Source organism: Pseudorasbora parva, chromosome 2 (assembly GCF_024679245.1).
Source record: "Pseudorasbora parva isolate DD20220531a chromosome 2, ASM2467924v1, whole genome shotgun sequence".
Lineage (NCBI taxonomy): Eukaryota > Metazoa > Chordata > Actinopteri > Cypriniformes > Gobionidae > Pseudorasbora > Pseudorasbora parva.
In genome coordinates this window covers 59,018,370-59,027,496 of record NC_090173.1, presented here as the reverse complement: position 1 = coordinate 59,027,496, position 9,127 = coordinate 59,018,370, and positions in this window count along the sequence as shown.

Below are 9,127 nucleotides of genomic sequence, written 5' to 3'. Positions count from 1 at the left end.
CTGCTTGGTGTCTTCAGCCTTACACAGAATTGCAAGGTAGATTGATGTCAATGTGGAACGTAACTGCACTGGAATGTTTCCCAACACCCAATAGACAGCTGTGACTTTGTGCTTTTTTCGAGATGTGCCAAGAGGATTACATACCTCAAAGTCATCAATGTACAGGATGAGACTTACTCTGTTCTCCTCTACAGAGAAAAACTCATTTTTTTGATAGTGAGATCCATCACAGAATGTCTGGTACTTAAAGTCATTTTCAGATCTCTTGTTACCTTCAAATGTGTTTTCTTGAAAAGACTTACTTAGGACCTGCACCAAGGAGGGCAATATTGGGACATACTGGAAGGTTTTGCCCTTTTTTTTATCAAGTATGTATTCTTCTGGTTCAACAACTGAAAAATGCTTCTTCATAAATTCTCTTCTCTTGTATGAAGTTGTGAAAGGGCCATCTGTCCCCAAGGCAGTACTTATAGGGTGTGTCTCACAAATATTTTTCACTAAATCTGAGATAATGGCTGGATCCAGGTCACAATTATGGCTTTTCAAGGTGGACACCCCCACATCTCTTAAAAGTGGACCAGATGCAGAGGTGGATATAAACTGAAGCTCATCTACTATTTCATTAATTCATTTGTTTGGCACATTGAACATGCTTTCCAACTTTAAAAATAGATGGCCAAATTTCTCTTTTATATCTTCAGACAACTCCTGTGGTTCCCCATCCCAAAGATCTAAGCTCTCTTCCACACAGGTCTCTTCCTCAGCAAACATGGGTTCACTAGGTCGGCTTTTTAATACTTCAGTTTTAAAATCCTCAAGGGTGTGTGACTGGTGTTTTCTGTGTCTATGTGTAGCAAAGGTGGAATAAATATTTGTACTGAAGTTGCAGTTTTTGAAGACACATGCAACTGCTTCAAACTTCCTTAAGTGGTTGTTAAGATGCTCAAAATACTGCTTCTCTGAATAAAGCAAGGTAGACAAGTAAATGAAAGGTCCACTTTGTGTGACCATCTCCACATGGTGTCGAGACAAATGGGTCTTAAGGGCATTAAATGTTTTAAACGAGCAAGGGCAATCAGTGTGAAGACAAGGGACTGTCTGGCTGCGACCAGCATTTCCATGCTTTAGTCTGTAGTGTTTTAACAATCCCAACCTCTTCTCTGACTCAAAGCTGCATATCTTACACATCCATCTCATGTTGTGGCACCTGACAAAAACCATCTCAAAATTAAACCAGACTGCCATACGTTAAGAAATTATGTGAAAAGTTAAACCTAAACATTACTAATTTGATCTTACCTTGTGTCAGTCGTGGAGTCAAATTAGCAGTCAGCAGGTCCTATGTTCTGTAAAAAAAAAAAAAAAAAAAAGGTTATCTATATGCTTTTCAGCTCATTTCTACTAACTCAAGGATGCACACTGATGTTTCATTTTTTTACATTTACATACTGTACGCGGTTTATCATACTGTTTGAGGTTTCATAGTCCAGCATACCGCGTCAGCTCGGTGTCGCATTTAAAACAGGTCAATATGAAGACTTGAGTGAAATCCAGTGCGTGTACATGGAGGACACACATTTGTCCACATCGAGTGGAAAAAAGACATTATATATAGCCCCGTTTCCACCAAAATTACCCGGAATAATTTGTACCAGGAACTTTTTTGCAGGAACTTTTCTTCCCCCCAGACCTGCAACTGTCTGCGTTTCGACCGCGATCTAAAGTTCCGAGAAGATTAGGCAAATTAGTCCGGTGATAGGACTGCGCGCGACTGCTCCTCCAAATCAGTGAAGGACATGTCTTACTGCAGTAATCATTTTTGTGTGTACCGATTGAAAGATGGACTATTTACATGAGACATGAGACGTTATCTAAACCGATCTGGTGTTTACATGTGATGACTTTCAATCGCAATCATTTTGTCACATGCAGTTTGTCTGCCGCATCAAAAATGTCAACGTTGTTTTCTCCAGCAGCTGGAATGTGTTAACTGTAGCCATAGCAACTCTTAACGGCCACCAGGACTAATACAGTATTATTTATAGCTATTTATTTGTTGTAAAGTGTAATAATCATCTCAGAAAAAAAAAAGTTCTGTCAGGCGCAGTTAAAGTAAAAACTGCCTGGGGCAATATACGCTGTGTCATTATTCCAACATTATCTTCATAACTTACGAAATAAAAAGTTTACCCCTACGAAAAATTAACTTTCCTCTCTTGTCAACATGAGCGCGGCGCGCGCTGTCACGTCATGTAAGGACGCACACTTAAAAGTAATCGGTCAGGTCGTTTACATGGTGAAAAAAAATTAATAACGAGTATGGAAGAGATCCAAGCTGTGCTGCTTTTGCTGGTTATGTATAGGTTTACTAAAGAGGTAATTAACAACGACAGAAAAGAGCACTAATATGCAGATTCAGCAGCATGCAGCATATTCAGAAAGCTTGTAAAGCTAGATTTAAAATGACAACGTATATTATTATCAGCTATTACGGACATTGCACGTGAGATGGCTGAGACGAACGTGGCGCGCGCCATCAGACAAGAGCGCAAGACTGATATTTACTGAACGAGACTGAACCTCGCAAGACTTTTAAAAATGCCCGTTGAAATAAAATGCTGCTTGATCTAAACCAATCAGCATGTTCAGCGCCCAAGTCCCGCCCTCGAAAGTTCCTGAACTTTGAAAAAGTACTACCTTGCGAGCAGGGCCGTTTGGAGGGGGAAATATTTACCCGGAACTTCATTTTGACCCTGGTTCCTGCGGTCTAAACACACGAAGTACCACCCAAAGTTCCTGGTTCCTGGGTAAAGTTCCTGCGGTGGAAACGGGGCTTATGTTAGTTAAGGCAGCAGACGTGTGTTGTTTAGGCGGCCGTCTAAGGGTGCTTTCACATCTCTAGTTCAGTTCATTTGGTCCGAACCAAGGGCAAACAATTATACATTGTTGCATTTTTCAGATTTTTTGGTTCCTTTTCACACCACACTGATTGCTTTGGTCCGAACCAGTTGAAACGAACCAAAACGCAGGCATGTGACAACATCCACATCACTCATTGGCCATGGCGTATTTCCTAAACTGCTTTTCGATTGGTCAGAATTTACATGTGGGAAAATTCCAACAGGAGAGGCAAAGCCAGCAAACTATAATTACACTATGGAGAGATGACTGCGCGGGCCAGTTTTGTCCCTGGCCATAATCTACTACACGGTGTGTATTTACCACAGTATGCAAACAAAACATTTCTATAGTGAAGCGCGGATGCGACGTGAAAACACCGCTCTAATGCACTGCAGACGGCGAGCGCGCATCACTCGTCACTTCAAGAGGAGGCGTGCATTAATTTTTAACTCTTGACATGCTTCCATCTTCCGAAAATATTGCCAACGATCTATCAGGTAATAATATCATGCACACAATGTCAGCGCAACCGACTACGGCAGCTGGTTCAGTCCAAAAATGATCAGTACTTTTGCAGTTGGTTCTGTTCGAGGTTGGATCACGTTCTCACCACAAACGAACCGCTCCAGAGTTCGTTTGAAATCGTACCGAGACCACCTCTTCAAGGAGGTCTCGATACGCTTGTTTGGTCCGCTTTTGGTGCGCACCCGAGTGCGATTGCTGCTTTCAGACCTGACCAAACGAAATGCACCAAAGAGGGAAACGAACTCTAGTACGATTCAACCGAACTAAATGAGGCAGGTGTGAAAGCACCCTAAGCTGTAAAGTGCTGTGGGAAATTCTGGACAGAAACTGACTTAAGTAGGTGAGCCAACAGGAAAACAGAGGGTTTCCCCAGGTTTGATCACCCCAAATTTAAGACCTTTTTAAGACCACTTTAATGAAAATTAAGACCTACATCGCACCCATTATGCAGCCATAAAACACAAGATCAAATTCCAATAATGACTATTACTAACAAATTAATGTTTTAATTAAAAATACATTTAGTATATTAAAAAAAAACTCATTCAACAATAAACTGCAAAGTGATGTTGGTATCACTTTAGATTATGGCCCAGAAAGTACTGCATAATTAAAGTGAATTTACAGAATAACTTTCGGTAATTTTAGTGTAACTATAAAGTAAGTACGTGTAGGTATAAGGGAACAATATGTAATATTCGGGGAATAAAGGGGTACTATCAGGAAAAATAACAAATTATTTATACTGTAAGTATTTTTTAATTAAGGGGCAATTATACTGTAAGTATTTTTAATTAAGGGGTAATTATCCGTGTAGTTACGGGGTCTGGTGATGTGTTTAATCTGCATGGGTCATTTTTCTCCTTTTCAATGTCAGATCTGTCATCCATCTATTAACAATCAGAACCATGAACAACAATAATACAAAGATAGCCTAGGTTATGTTACAAAATGATGGACAAAAGACCAAGACTGGTTTCCCACTAAAGCTAAGCAGGGCTGAGCCTGGTCAGTACCTGGATGGGAGACCAAATGGAAAAACCAGGTTGCTGCTGGTAGAGGTGTTGGTAAGGCCAGCAGGGGGCGCTCACCCTGTGGTCTGTGTGGGTCCTAACACCCCAGTATAGTGATGGGGACACTATACTGTCAATGAGCACCGTCCTTCAGATGAGACGTTAAACCGAGGTCCTGACTCTCTGTGGTCGTTAAAAATCCCAGGATGTCCTTCGATAAAGAGTAGGGGTGTAACCCCGGCATCCTGGCCAAATTTGCCCATGGGCCCCTGTCCATCATGGCCACCTAATTCGCCTTATTCACCTGGCGGCCATTTTGAAAACTCTAACGCCGTTGTGGGGTACACATACCCGGAAGCTGGACTCCAATACAGTACTAATCAATAGCAGCATTCTGTGTCACTCACTTTCTGCCTGCTGTGTGTAACAAAATCTGTGAGGAACGAGACTTTGGAATCTGATGCAAGTAAAAAAGTTTATTAGAAAGATGAGAGCAGAAAGTGAAGGAAATATCCACAACGGATCTCAGGTTAAAGTGTCACTGAATACTGAACAGTCCTCCTCGGGTCTCAGGGCAGCAGTAGAAAACTCGGTAGTGTGATGCTCCCAATCGATACTGAACAGTCCTCCTCGAGTCTCAGCAGCTGGAGAAAACTCGGTAATGCGGCGTTCCCTGGAACTCAATACACGCTCAACCGGATCCAGTCTAAAGTCAAGACACACCGATGAGCAACGTTGAAAGACAAACGAAAGTTCACAGGATACACAGGACCGAAGGGAAGCGAAGAAGGCAGCTCAGTCTAGTGGTGAGATACGCTTGACAGCGGAAATCCAAAGATCCAAGGAGGAATCCACAGGGGAGGACGAGAGAGAGAGAGAGAGAGAGAGACTCACAGAGATCCAACAAACAGGTGAAAGGAGAACGGCCCGGGCAAACACAGTCTCAGCTGAGTCCAGGAGGCAAAACAAAAGGTGAATGCAAAAACAAAAAGAAACAAACAAAAAATAAACACGAACCGGACGACACACGGCAGCGATCACACAGGAGGAAACAACGAATGCGCAATGAGAACAAAACATCAGGACATTAAATAGAGAGATGAACACGAGACAACGGTGGAAAGCAATCAGAGATAACGAGGAGGGAGGAGACAGAGAGTGTACATGTGGAAAACAAGGGGTAGACAAACAATTAGAACAAATCACACCGGAATCCTGACAGTACCTCCCCCCCCAGGTCCGGCACTGGACGGACCCGGGAGGGGCTCACCTTGGCGACGACGGAGATCCTCGATCAACCCGGGGTCCAGAATGTCCCGAGCCGGTACCCAACACCTCTCCTCCGGACCGTATCCCTCCCAGTCCACGAGATACTGATAACCTCTACGGCGAACATCTAGTAACCTCCTGACCGAATAGGCAGGAGCACCATCCACTAGTAGCGGGGCAGGGGGCTTAGGGGTAGAGACGGGGGAATTAATGGGGGCAAAAATCACTGGTTTAACCCTGGATACATGAAAAACAGGGTGAACCCGACCAAGAGAAGGAGATAACTTAAGCTTAACTGCCACTGGACTGACAACCTTGACAATACTGAATGGCCCAATGAATCGCGGAGCCAGCTTACGAGATGACTCGCTGAGAGGCAGATCCTTGGAAGAAAGCCAAACCTTTTGTTCACAAATGTAACGGGGAGGAGGTCGTCGGTGGCGGTCAGCCGCAGCTTTGGTTCGTCTGGAACTTTGTAATAAGAGTGTTCTAGCTCTTCTCCAGGTGCGTTTGCACCTTCGGACAAAAGCTAGAGCAGACGGTACCGCTGCATCAGGTTCTTGTGATGGGAACAGAGGCGGTTGAAAACCAATAGATGACTCAAACGGGGACAAATTGGTCGAGGAAACGGGAAGCGAGTTGTGAGAATACTCGACCCAGGGTAGCTGTTGGCACCAGGAATTCGGATAACGGAACGACAGACAGCGGAGCGTACGACCTAGATCCTGATTAGCCCGTTCACATTGTCCATTGGTCTGCGGGTGATACCCAGAAGACAAGCTGGCAGTAGCACCGATCTGTCTACAAAACTCCTGCCAAAAACGCGAGATGAACTGAGGACCCCTATCTGAAACCACGTCAGTCGGAAGACCGTGTAAACGAAAAACATGGTTAATCAGAACCTGAGCCATCTCCTTTGCAGAAGGAAGTTTGGGCAGGGGAATGAAATGAACTGCTTTGGAAAAGCGATCCACCACAGTCAAAATAACAGTGTTACCATCAGACGCCGGTAAGCCAGTGACAAAATCAAGGGCTATGTGAGACCAGGGGCGGGAGGGCACGGGCAAAGGTTTAAGCAGACCAACGGATGATAGATGAGAGGCTTTATTACGAGCACAAACCTGACAGGCTAACACAAACTGTCTGACGTCCGGGCCCATATAAGGCCACCAAAAACGTTGACGGACGGTAGCCAACGTTCTCCGAACCCCAGGATGGCCGACAAACCTGGACTCATGACACCACCGGACAACATCGGAGCGCACCGCCTCGGGAACCCACAGACGACCCACCGGGCACCCCTCAGGAACCTCCACCCCTCGACCGGCCTCTCTCACCCGCTGTTCGATGCCCCAGACGAGAGCCCCAAGCACCCTCCCCTCCGGGATGATGGTCTCGGACCGCTCAGATTCTGTGCCACCGAACAGACGGGAGAGAGCGTCAGGTTTAACGTTCTTAGAGCCTGGCCGGTACGAGAGGGTGAAGTTAAAACGATCAAAGAAAAGTGCCCAGCGAGCCTGTCTGGATGTTAGCCTCCTGGCTGAACGGATGTATTCTAAATTCTTGTGGTCCGTCCAGACCAGAAAGGGCTCCGAAGCTCCTTCTAACCAGTGGCGCCACTCACCCAAGGCGAGTCTAACTGCCAGCAGCTCCCGGTTACCTATGTCATAATTACGCTCTGCTGGGTTTAACCGGTGAGAAAAAAAGCGCACGGATGCACTTTCCCGTCAATGGGTGACCGCTGAGACAAAACAGCGCCTACCCCGACATCAGAGGCATCTACCTCCACTATAAATTGGTAAGCCGGATCAGGAAAAGAAAGAACAGGAGCAGAGATGAAACGGGACTTTAATTCATCAAAGGCCTTCTGAGCTTCGTTATTCCAACGGAAACCTACTTTAGTAGAGGTAAGAGTAGTAAGGGGTCTAGCGATCTGACCGAAATTTCTGATGAAACGCCGGTAAAAATTGGCGAAACCCAGAAAACGCTGTAACTCCTTACGTCCCTTACGAAACAAAAATATATTGCAATATACTAGAATTTATATTGCAATACATTAGAAAATATATTTCAATGTATCAGAAACTTCCTCATATATTTGAAAATATATAGCAATATATGGATGGACAACCTATTGCTATATATTGATTCATATATTAAAATACATTGATATACAAACAAAACTGAATTATTTCATGTATGTTTATTGAAACAAAGTATTTTTTGTGAGTTAAGCAAGCTCCTGCATATGTTTACAGAGGTTGATTAACAATAGCCCAAATCAGATGGTGCATGACATTCAATATATTTTCTATATTTAGAAAATATGATGGTGCATGACATTCAATATATTTTCTATATTTAGAAAATATGATGGTGCATGACATTCAATATATTTTCTATATTTAGAAAATATGATGGTGCATGACATTCAATATATTTTCTATATTTAGAAAATATGATGGTGCATGACATTCAATATATTTTCTATATTTAGAAAATATGATGGTGCATGACATTCAATATATTTTCTATATTTAGAAAATATGATGGTGCATGACATTCAATATATTTTCTATATTTAGAAAATATTTCTATTAGGGCCGGAACTTTAACGCGTTAATTAAGATTAATTAATTACGTGACTTTAACGCGTTAATTACGTGACTTTAACGCGTTAATTAATTACACAAAAAAAAAAAAAAAAAAAATTTTTTACCACACTTATTTTTGCACCGCGGAACGTTTTTCAATGAATGAGTTTCGACGGACCAATTATACTGGAACACCAACTAGCGCTCCGGAGCCACGACAACAACGAACCATGTGAACATGAACGAAGCTATGGAACGAAGAAGCTGATGAGACTGCTTTGCTCGGCCCCGTGGATGGGAAATTTTGTTTTAAAAAACGAAAGAATGGAAGCGTCGTCAAGAGCATGGTTGTGTGCAAGCTATACAACAAGGAATTCGCGTATTTGAGGCGCACATTGAGCCTCAAATATCACAAAAATGCTTTTGCTAAACTGGCAAACATGCACTGGTCTGCTGGACTGAAATAAATAAACAATATTTTGTTGATTAAGCTTATGTATTCAGTCATTATTCAATGTTATACTAAAAATACATGTGAAAAATTACTTCTCATTGTTCTCAGGTCAAATATTTATATGCAATTAAAATGCGATTAATTAATTACAAAGCCTCTAATTAATTAGATTAATTTTTTTAATCGAGTCGCGGCCCTAATTTCTATATTATATTTTAATCTGTTATATTTTAAAATATATGACAGACAGTGTACATTAGATTATTTCATATTTGCATGTATACAATATATATGATAATTATATACTATGTAATATAAATCAATATATTTAAGACATATGTTCCCATATAAATCTGATTATATTATCCAGT